Here is a 12,176-nt window from a genome sequence, read left to right on the forward strand (position 1 = left end):
TGTTGTATAAATCAGTGTCTCGCAAACATTTTCAGGAATGCATCTGCAGGGCCTCCAGGCATGCGCAGACGTCGATGCCATGACACCATCCACATGTGTGATGTCATCACAATGTCTGCACATGCGTGGAGATCCTTCAGATGGGGCCCTGAGCTTGATAACCCTGAAATTACTACACCAGTGGGATGGAGGGGGAGAGGAAGGGGGGGGGGTTGCAGAGAGGAAGAGATAGATCGGTGCCAGATGACTGCCTACAGGATGTGCCTCTTGCAGCACACCTGAAATCTTACCGTGGCACACAGTTTGCGATACACTGGTATAAATGGTACACACCATAAGAACATAAGACTAGCCTTACTGGGTCATCTAGCCCAGTATCCCATCTTCATGGTTGCCAATCAAGGTCACCAGTACCTGGCCAAAACCCAAATAAGTAGCAACATTCCATGCTACCGATCCAGGGCAAGAAGTGGCTTCCCCCATGTCTGTCTCAATAAATATATACCAGTACTTATTTTGTACCCATGGCAATGAAGGATTAAGTGACTTGCCCAAGGTCACAAGAAGCAGCACTGGGATTAGATCCTACAACCTCAGGGTGCGGAGGCAGCAGCTCTACCACTAGGCCACTCCTCTGAATAGAGTAGGGCTTAGCATCAATTTTTATTAGCACCCAGTTTTGAGCACCTATTTATAGAATTCCTTCTATTGTGCCTTGACACATCAGAAGCGCAATGTGCACAGGGACTAATTCAAAGCTTTTCAGCTGAAATGTTTAACCTGGCATTAATAGAGGCTGCACAGCCAAAAAGTAATTAGCTCACCCCTTCATGGTTATAAAAATAGCAGTCACTTGCATGTATATTTCAATAGCCTACTTTAGAATCTGAGGCCTGTGTAACAGTTCCAGGCTGAAACTACGAAACAATAATTCCATAGCATAGTCATGTTGATTAAACCCTTATGTAACCAATATTCTGTTCAGGTCAGGCCTGCTCAATTTTCATAGTGTTACGTAAAAGTCACATGTTCAAATATTTGCCTACTACAACACCATGAAAGTATATCCAGGTGCCAACATCACCAGGTAATGTGCACATGTCACTTCCTGAAAGTAATACCTACAGATACGTAGCATGGTGTTGCAGCTCCTTTTCACTTTTAGATTCTTTACACTCAACCATTTTTAATGTTTATTCTAGGTCAGATGTGCAGGGATTGGTTTTTTTTTTTACCCACTTCCTTTCAAAACCAATTTTAGCTTCATTTTGTCTTTGTGGTCAGTACAGAGTGCTGAACTGGAACCTGTTATAGTAGATTCAGCATATTATTTTTGTTTTTAGTTTCTAAAAAGATGTGATGAAAAGAATTATTAATATTATTTTTTTTAAACGTCCAGCCTATGATGCGGCGGGGCATTTGAATTTCGGCAGTTGGACCCAAGCACAGTACAGGGTAAAGCTTTGGATTCTTGCCCAGAAATAGCTAAGAAGAAAAAATTAAAAAATGTAAATTGAATCAGGTTGGGCAGACTGGATGGACCATTTGGGTCTTTATCTGCCGTCATCTACTATGTTACTATGTCTTAGTCCGAGTTTGAATGTTTTTGGGGAAAACGTTCAAAAATCAAAATAGAGAAAATGACCAATTTTGACTGACAAAAACATCTTACTTTTGGTTTCGAAAGAAAATGTCCATTTTCTAGAAGTTTTTGAGCTTAGTACATCTATTTTAGGACCCTTTTTGAAAACAGAATGTCCAAAAGAAAAATACATACAAACAAGTTATTGGGACGGAGAAGCAGCCAACATTCTTAGCAAACTGGCCACAGAGACATTTCAGCAGAGGGGCACTCTAGGGGATATGGCAGGGAACATCGCATTAAAAAGTCTCAGTTACACATCTTACCATAATCCGCTTCTATTGTATGGTGAGCCCTCCAAAACCCATCCAAAATTTACTGTAATAATAATAATAATAACTTTATTTTTGTATACCGCCATAGTCCGGCGACTTCTAGGCGGTTCACATTGAAAGAAGGCTGGACAGTCAGCGAATGATAAGGAGCCTAAAAAAGAAAAGTTACATAGACAAGTTACAAACTAATTTAAGTTCCATGGGTAAAGAATACATGAAAATTGGAGCTTCCAGAGCTTGAATAGCGTTTACTGTACCCACTTGTACATTACAATAGCCCTTATATCTGCAGTTGTCATCTTTATGTAGGTACAGTAGGTTTGGTTGGCTCACCATACAATAGAAGCGGGTTATGGTGAGATGTGTTCCTGGGACTTAATATGATATTTACTGCAGTATCCCCTAGATTGTCCTTCTGCTCTTGTGAAGCTGTCTGTGTGGCCATCTGAAGCTGTAATACAGGCTGGAAAGCACTGCTTCTCCCACATCGTTTGAGTTGTGGGAGGGTCAGTGACCACTGGGAGAGTAAAGGAAAGTCATACCTTAAACCCTCCAGTGGTCATCTAGTCAGTTTGGGCACTTTTCTGTCCCTTATTCATTTTTAAAACAGGTCTAGCCTCAAATGTCTAAACGTTGCCCTGGATATTTAGTTAAATGTTAGATTATCTCTGCAAAATGTCCAAGTCGAAAGGCCACCCAAAACATAACTTCAACATACCCCATTGGAATTTAGATGAACAGCCTTGAAAGTCAAGGAGTGTGTGGCGCAGTGGTTGGATCTACAGCCTCAGCACCCTGGGGTTGTGGGTTCAAACCCCGTGCTGCTCCTTGTGACCCTGGGCAAGTCACTCAGTTCTCCATAGCCCCTGGTACGTTAGATAGATTGTGAGCCCACCGGGACAGAGAGGGAAAATGCTTGAGTACCTGATTGTAAAACCACTTAGATAACCTTGATAGGCGGTATATAAAATCCTAATAAACTTGAAACTTGATCTAAAATATGGGTTTTGAAAATAGGGATTTGGACATTTTAGCAAGAAAACCATCCAAATGCTATTTTATGTCAACTTTTGGATGTTTTTCTTGTTTGAAAATGAGCCCCAACGTCACTTAGACATCCTTTTGCTAAGGTGCACTAACAAATTAGTGTGCATTAAGTAAAGGTACACAATTGGCTGTCCAGCATTTAGTGCACACTAAATCCATTAGTGTCAATAATAATAAAACCCTAAGCGTGCATGCGTACTCCTATCTCCGTGATCCCTGCCTCCATGATCTGTAGCTCCGTGGCAGAGTAGGCAGAGACATGGTAGTAGTGGTGCGTGCATGGTGGCAGTTTTCAGCACGTGCGCAGTGCTAATAAAACCCTAGCCGCACATGCGCACTTGAAACTCTGTGCCTCCGCATGTGCAGTAGAATAGAACCGCCGATCAGGGAGGAATCGCCGAGCAAGGGAAGCATCTCAACGCAGTGGCAACAGGAACCGCCGAGCAGGGAAGCGTCTCAGCGCAGTGGAACTGCTGAGCAGGGAGGAACCGCCGAGCAAGGAAGCATCTCAGGACAGTGGAAGCAGTCCTGACCTGCCAACCCTCCATTCCTTACCCATAGCAGCAGTGGCAGCGCTGTAAACAGGCTGTTCGCGGCAAGCCCTGGGAGAGCCTTTCCTTTGCCGCATCACTTCGGATGCAGTAGAGGAAAGGCCCTGTTGGGGTTGGCCGCGAACAGCCTGTTTACAGACTGCCACTGGAAAAAGAAAGAATGACTTACAGACATACAGGGGGCAGGGAGACACAAAGAAAGAAAGACGGGTCAGGGAGAGAGATAGAAAGAAAGAAAGGGGCAGGGAGAGAGAGAAAGAAAGGAAGAAAGGCGAGGCAGGGAGAGAGACAGAAAGAAAGAAATTCTACACATCTATTCTAGCACCCGTTAATGTAACGTGCTTAAACACTAGTAACTTAATAAAAGGACCCCTTAGCATTTATGGTGTGGAAAGAGCATGTCAAGTATATTGAAAGACATACAACCCAGTGTGTAAATAAAACTTAACTCATGTGTCCTTTCTTCAAAATCTACCCTTTTACTCACATTTTGCATATCTTTTCAGCTATTTAAAACTTCATTGCACATCAATTTGTTTTTAAATACATATTACTTAAAGCCTAAAATGAAAATGATTTAACCATCATTGATCACCTTGACGGACACGATCTGATGAGGACCAGCCAGCATGGTTTCAGGAAAGGCAGATCATGCCTGGCAAACTTGCTGCACTTCTCAAGGGAGTAAACAGGCGGATAAACAAGGGCGACCCAGTCGACGTTGTATATCTGGATTTTCAGAAGGTGTTCGACAAAGTTCCACATGAACGAATACTTCGGAAAATTGCATGGCATGGAATCGAGGGTGAAAAAAACACGTGGATTAAAAACTGGCTAGAGCATAGGAAACAGAGTGAGGGTAAATGGACAATTCTCAGACTGGAAGAGCGTCACCAGCGGGGTGCTGCAGGGCTCGGTGCTTGGACCTGTGTTCTTCAACATCTTTATAAACGAGTGAGGTGATTAAATTTGCAGATGATACGAAGTTATACAGATCTGCAACGTGACATAATCAAGCTCGAGAAATGGGCATCGACAAGGCAGATGAGGTTCAATATGGATAAGTGCAAAGTGATGTATGTCGGGAGCAAAAATTTCATGCACGAATACAGGATGTCTGGGGCGGTACTTGGAAAGACCTCCTAGGAAAGGGACTTGGGAGTTCTGATCGACAAGTCAATGAAGCCATCTGCACAATGTGTCGTGGGGGCGAAAAGGGCGAACAGAATGCTAGGAATGATCAAAAAGGGGATCACGAACAGATCAGAGAAGGTTATCATGCCATGGTGCGCCCTCACCTGGAGTACTGCGTCCAGCTGCCTTCATTTTTCTCTATTTCTATGTAACTTAAGTTCTCACATTGGGCCCCTTTTATCAAGCTGCACTAGAGGTTTTTAGCTTGAGCTGGTGTGGTAAATACTCTGATGCTCATAGAATTCCTATGAGAGTTGGAGCACTTAGCTTGCTGGTTCGTGCTAAAAACCTTTAATGCAACTTGATAAAAGGGGCCCATTGTTTTGCACTATTCCATGTTTACATCCCAGATCTGCACCATGCCTCTTCATAGAGAAACCCACGAATCTGAATACTTAATATAATAAAAATTAGCAAATTATGCCCACCTTGAAGAACCTGTTTTGGCTATTGTTCAAAGACTTACAGTCTTTAAAGCCATAAGGGAGCATACTATATTTCAGCTTTTATTGCTGTTATCAGCCTCTTTGTAATCTTTGCTGAAGTCAAAAAAGCACTTTAAGAGCCACCATCTTTAGAAATCTCTCTTGGGAAAGATACCATATATGTACAGTATACTTTCACTTTACAGCTGGACCTATGGCATCAAACATTTTGCCCTTAATGATTTGACCCAAGATGGATCTTTCATCCTTTCAGAGAGAAGTCCTTTGTTTTCATTGTTGCTTTTGGTACTAGTGACTCTTGAGGCTACGTTTCATTTTTAAGACACACTAACATTGCATTAATATATTATCACCAGCCCAATTTTGTGTGATGGGACCTATTCATTAGCCACCCTGGTTATACAACATAAAAGGAAAGGGAAGTGGGACTTGTATACTGCCTTTTTGTAGTTATACAACCACACTCAAAGTGGTTTTACATACAGGTACTTCATGCATTTTCTCTGTCTCTGAAGGCTCACAATCTACCCACTCTTCTATGAAATCGCGCTAGCGGTTTTTAGCGCACAGAGCCGTGATGAATGGCCCACGCTGTTCCTGACTCTATGAGTGTAGGGAGTAGCACAGGCCATTCAGCGCGGCTCTCCACACTAAAAACCACTAGCGCGGTTTCGTAGAAGAGGGGGTTAATGTACCTGGGGCATTGGAGGACTAAGTAACATGCACAGGGTCACAGGAAGCAGCATGGGGTTTGTACCCACAACCTCAGGGTGCTGAGGCTGTAGCTTTAGCCACTACGCCACACTCTTTAAATGAATTTTAATGTGGTAATACAGCTGCACCTTTTAGTAAATCGATGCCTATGTGTCATTATTAAAAGGAAATGATTTCTGTCCTATGTTTTATCTTGAATTGTACTGATGCTTGTTTTTAGTTTATGTATTTGCTTTGACTAATTTTTGTACCTTGTCTAAAACTGAATGGAAGTAGGTGGCTGATAAGTGGATAAATAATAAAATTTGGAAAAATAGAAATAAATTTAACTAAATTAATATATTTTCAATTGAATTAGGGCTCCACAAGTACTCAACTCTTCTTGATTTAAGGTATTATCTGAAGAATATATGCAATCAAGAAGAGTTGAGCACTCGTGGAGCCCTAATTCAATTGATAATACAAGTATATTAATTTAAGGCAGTAGGGGTAAGCAATAGAAAACCTGTTTCATGTTGTCATTTGTCTTATAAACAGTATTTCAAAAGTTTCTTCACTCAATGTTTTACTTTTAAGGTCTCTGTATCAAATCACAGCTCTAATGACTATTAAATAAATAATTAATTAAATAATTAAATAATAATAATAAAGTGCTCAGACCAATAGTCCATAATTTAGTGATAACACCAAACTGTGGCTAAAACAGTTTGGTATTATCACTAAATTATGGGCTATTGGTCTGAGCACTATATTATTATTTATTTATTTATTTATTTAATAGTCATTAGAGCTGTGATTTGATACAGTCTTTGACTAATCATCACAGGATTAAACTGATTATCTCCCTAACACAGTGATATGATTACTTTTAAGGTCTTCAGAAGTGCCAGTCTTAGCCAAGTGTTTTCAATGGCTAAAATACTGTTTAGGCACTGGCCTCCTCATTAGACCCATTATTAAAGTGCTCTTAGTGATTTATGTTAATATCTTAAATATCTTAAAAGTGAAAAACTTTAAACTTACCTTTCGTTGTTAGTTTTAACTTTTGTCACTGATATCAGGAAGGGACCTGTCATTCCGACATATTTCACCCGAAGGCTGTATCAAGAAAAAGTCCCCCCTCCAGACCATCCCGATCAATGATAACTTTTAGACATCTATGGTTAGATTTTTAAATCAGTCCGATATCTAATTTTGTTGTATTTGCCTTTTAAAGTGAACTGCTCCATTTTATAAAAAATGGACAAAATTGAGTATCATACCATGATAAAATTCTTTCATTTGAAGGGAAAAATTGCCTAACGAAATTAAATCCAAGTTAGACACAGTGTATGGTGATATCTCCTTTACTTTCAATGGTGAAAGCTTCAGCTGTTGAGTTTAAATGTGGCCAGACAAGCATTGTTGATGAACACTCTGAACATCCAAAAACAGCAACAACCGACAAAATGATTGATGAAGTTCTCCGACTGGTGATGGAAGATCACCAACTGACCCTAAATGAGAACAGAGGCTGCTAGCATTTCATCAGAATGTGTACACACCATCCTAAATGAATATTTAGGCATGAGGAAGTTGAGTGAGTGATGGGTGCCATATTTGCTAACCATCAACAAGTTTGATTGGACATTTCGAAAACATGTCTTGAGTGTTTCAATTGCAATAAGAGCAACTTTTTGCAGTTTTTTGTGACTAGATAAAACCTGGGTTGATCTCATTTTCCTGAGACAAAACAACAATTCAAACAATGGAGAGCAGATGAACCAACTCCGAAGAAAGCAAAAACAGCAGTCAGCTGGGAAGGCGATTGCAACCAACTTTTGGGATTTCCACAGTATAATTTTGATTGACTATCTGGAAAAGGAAAACCCAGTAATGGTGGATATTATGCTTGCTTATTACAATGTCCAAGCACCAAAATTAAGATGAAACATCCTTAATTGGCCAAGTCGACAGTTCTCTTCCACCAGGACATGCACCTGCTCACACATCAACAATCACAATAGTGAAACTACATGAATTGTGGTTCAAATTAATACTCCATCCACTGTACTCTCCAGATTTGGGCCCCATGCAACTTTTCCGTTTCCAAACCTCAAAAAATGGCCATCTGGGAAGAAATTTTCTTAGGATTTCTTATTTTACTGATGGCATGAAAAGTCTGGGAAAATGTTGAAGTAAATGTATTGTGTTAAAAAGAGACTATGTTGAAAATAAATTCCCCTCCCCCCCCTCCCACACACACACACACAAAAAGTATTTTCTTGATTAGGCCAGAAACTTTTCAATAGCTTGAGTTTGTCTTCTTACTTTCTTTACTCCTGCCATTCTGGGTAAGTCATACTGTTCACATACTTAAACCATACCCAAAATCCTTGCAATCAAGCCCTATACCAGATTTCTCCATCCTAACCTTTCACTGTTCTCTCCAGATGTCTCAAAATTGTAGAAGAATGTGCTGTGCTAGCAGGCTAGTCCTATAAAAGTACCCCTCTAAAAAAATTTACGTGCATATTTTCATTTTATTTCCATCTCCCTACTTTCTTCTAATTAACATAAGTCAATGTAGAGGGTGTATGGCAGACCTGTATCAATTTTGGAGCTCTTATCTACTGCTAATGTTGCTCTTGAATGTTTTAAATGTTGTTTGATGCCTCTGTTTCTCTTGTGAAGCTCAGCCTGTTTTTAGCCTTTCCTCTTCTCTTGACTAGCCACCTTCTAGTAACCAATGATCATTACACCCATGTCATTTTAATTTAACAGTTAAAATGGTTGAGCAGCCAGATACACAATTTTTAAACCTTCCCCCCCCCCCCCCCCCCCACCAAGCAGATCCAGGCCCTTGCCCACTCTATTGTAATTTGTCTATGCAAGAACGCTGACCAATTTAGGAAACTGCTCAGGGACCGTCTACTAAATGTCAAAATGTACAGCGCTGTGTACGCCTTTCAACACTATATAAGTGATAAATAACAGTAGACTCATCCGTTTGCAAAGGCGTTTTGCTCTTAAGTCATGTTGTTTACGTCCAGGTAAAGATTCTGATGTGTTTTAGATTATTAATTTGTAACTTTTTAAGTTGGGATGGATGTTTTATTGATGAGTTTGTGATAAAGAAGATAAATTTTGTCTGATGACGCATATACTGTAGTTGTAAATGTTGTTTTTGTCATGAATGCATTGTGCAAGTATAATTGTGACCCGACTAGGTGTTAGGCAGACAAGAAATTCTAAAACAAAATAACCAAAAAAGACTACACTGCCTACTAGGTTCTGTTAAGTTGTGAGCCACATTAATTTTCTTTCCTTCTAGCATACTAGAAAACACCAGGTTCTAATAAGCAATATCCACCATGCTGCTTCTCATCCACTGTATGCGTCACTTCAAAAGAACATGATGAATCTTGACAATCCGTATATGAAGCCATGTTAAGAAGTCCTGTAATGCAGTGCCCTTCCAATGCTCCAGCCAACCACAATCAGCTAGCAGGATCCCAAAGCACACAAATACAACAGATCCATGAGCTGCTGCCCTAACTTTTGGCTAGAATGCTGCTATATTAAAAAAAAAAAAAAAAAACATAGGTGCCACATCCCATTTCATCATCTCACAAGATCAAGAAATGGACATGTCCATAAGATTTCAATGTGCACTTTTTGCCAGCTGCACATTTTGCAAAGCAAGGAGCAGCATGACAAGTTTTTGCTGCTACAACCTGGGTGCCCTTTGTGAGCACCTTAAGCTGATGGGAGAGCAGGAATTGTATGCTTTTTACTAGAGAATGACACGGTGACAAAATTCATCACCGTCCCCGCGGATAACCGCGGGAAACCATCTTCATGTCATTCTTTAAGGAGAGAGGGAAGAATCAGAGTATGAATGGCCACAACTCACCCGCAACCTTTGCTTTGAAGAATGCTGGTGTAGAAGGACTGAGGTTGAAATAGACACTAGAAAATGACATGGGATTGTTTCTTGCGGTTATCCGCGGGGACGGGAACGGTGATGAATTTTTACCACCCTCTCAAAAAAATTTTGTATTCTGGCTGTCACTGCTAGAAATTACTACCCTTTTCTGTAATGGCGTTAAAATGTCACATTTACTTAACATAGCTGATTTAGATATCCAAAAAGCCTTTGACAAGGTACCCCATGAACGCCTACTACAGAAACTGAAAAACCATGGGGTGGAAGGAGACGTACATAGATGGATCAAAAATTGTTTGGCAGGTAGGAAGCAAAGGGTAGGAGTGAAGGGCCACTACTCTGACTGGAGGAGGGTCACAAGTGGTGTTCTGCAGGGGTTGGTACTCGGACCGCTGCTGTTCAATGTATTTATAAATGATCTAGAAACAGGAACGAAGTGCGAAATAATAAAATTCGCAGACGAGACCAAATTATTTAGTGGAGTTAGGACTAAAGAGGACTGTGAAGATTTACAAAGGGACCTGAGCAAACTAGGAGAGTGGGCGACGAGATGGCAGATGAAGCTTTTAATGTAGAGAAATGTAAAGTCTTGCATTTAGGAAACAGAAACCCGAAGTACAGCTATACGATGGGAAGGCTGGTAATGGGTGAAAGTACCCTAGAAAAGGACTTTGGGGTAATAGTGGACAAGACAATGAAGCCATCGGCACAGTGGCCTCTAAGAAGGCAAATAGAATGCTAGGTATTATTAAGAAAGGTATTACAACCAGAACGAAGGAAGTTATCCTGCCATTGTATCGGGCGATGGTATGCCCGCCTCTGGAGTACTGCGTCCAATATTGGTCACCGTACCTTAAGAAGGATATGGTGATACTCGAGAGGGTCCAGAAAAGAGCAACACGATTGATAAAAGGTATGGAAAACCTTTCATATGCTGAAAGATTAGAGAAACTGGGGCTCTTTTCCCTGAAAAGCAGAGACTTAGAGGGGACATGATAAAGACTTACAAGATGATGAAGGGCATAGAGAAAGTGGAGAGGGACAGATTCTTCAAACTTTCAAAGGAACTACAAGAACGAGAGGGCATTCGGAAAAATTAAGAGGAGACGGATTCAGAACCAATGCTAGGAAGTTCTTCTTCACCCAAAGGGTGGTGGACACCTGGAATGCGCTTCCGGAGGGTGTGATAGAACAGAGTACGGTATTGGGGTTCAAGAAGGGATTAGATAATTTCCTGAAGGAAAAGGGGATAGAAGGGTATAGATAGAGGATTACTATACAGGTCCTGGACCTGATGGGCCGCCACATGAGTGGATTGCTGGACATGATGGACCTTTGGTCTGACCCAGCAGAGGCACTGCTTATGTTCTTATTTCTCCACCACATTCCTACTGATATATTAAGCAGAGCTGTGAAAGGAGCTTTCAAGATTCTGCAGCATAGTCCACTACAATTGCCATAGGAAGGACTGTGGCTCTGCATCCCAATGCTGAGAGATCAAATCCTGGTGTTGCAAAACTAAACTAAAACTTAACCTTATATACCGTTAGTTTTCAAAATGTTTAGCAAATAAAAAAGTTTAGAAGTTTACAGAAGAGTTAGAAGGCATGGGACACCTCAAAATTAGGGGAAGTTCATTCCATAGTTGGGGAAATTTAAACACCAGAGAGCTGCTAAAACTCCTTGAATTCCTTTCCTAGAAGGAAGAGAAAGTTTAAATTGATGAATGCCTGTCACATATGGAAATCTATAAACATTCCATAGCAGAGGAACAAGAGGAGCAAAGATACCATGTAAAATCTTAAACAATAAACACTTAAACTGAATTCTAAAATAAACTGGGGGCCAATGGAGAGAGAAAAGGAAAGGAGTCACATGGTCGAATTTGCTCTTTCCATAGATCAACTTTGCGGCGGTATTCTGAATCAATTGTAGTCTTTGAGGGCAGTTCTTAGTGATGCCAAGATAAATGGCATTGCAATAATCTAACCGGGATAATATAATAGATTGGACCAAAACAGAAAAATGTGACCCTGAGCAAGCCACTTAATTCTCCAGTGCCAAAGCCACAAAAAAGTGGTATACAAGTCCCCATTCCCTTATGTAAATGAATAGAGAATGAATTAAGGATTGTCTCTCATTTCCAACCTTAGAAGTAGCCACTTTCCTGAGCTAAAGAACGGACCTTGCTTTTGCGCTCTGCTTCTACCCTTCTCTTCTCCCTCTCATCTTTACTATTGCTCTTCAGAGTTTCTCTTTTCCTTCTGTTTTAAAGACAATTTAATTAGGATGCTTTCTTCTCTCAAGCTTTTCCTATCTCCCCTATTTAACTATTTTCAGCATCCTATGCTTTTCTGTAGGTTAGGTTCTTCACTCTTA

The sequence above is a fragment of the Geotrypetes seraphini genome, chromosome 12 (genome assembly GCF_902459505.1).
Source record: "Geotrypetes seraphini chromosome 12, aGeoSer1.1, whole genome shotgun sequence".
NCBI lineage: Eukaryota > Metazoa > Chordata > Amphibia > Gymnophiona > Dermophiidae > Geotrypetes > Geotrypetes seraphini.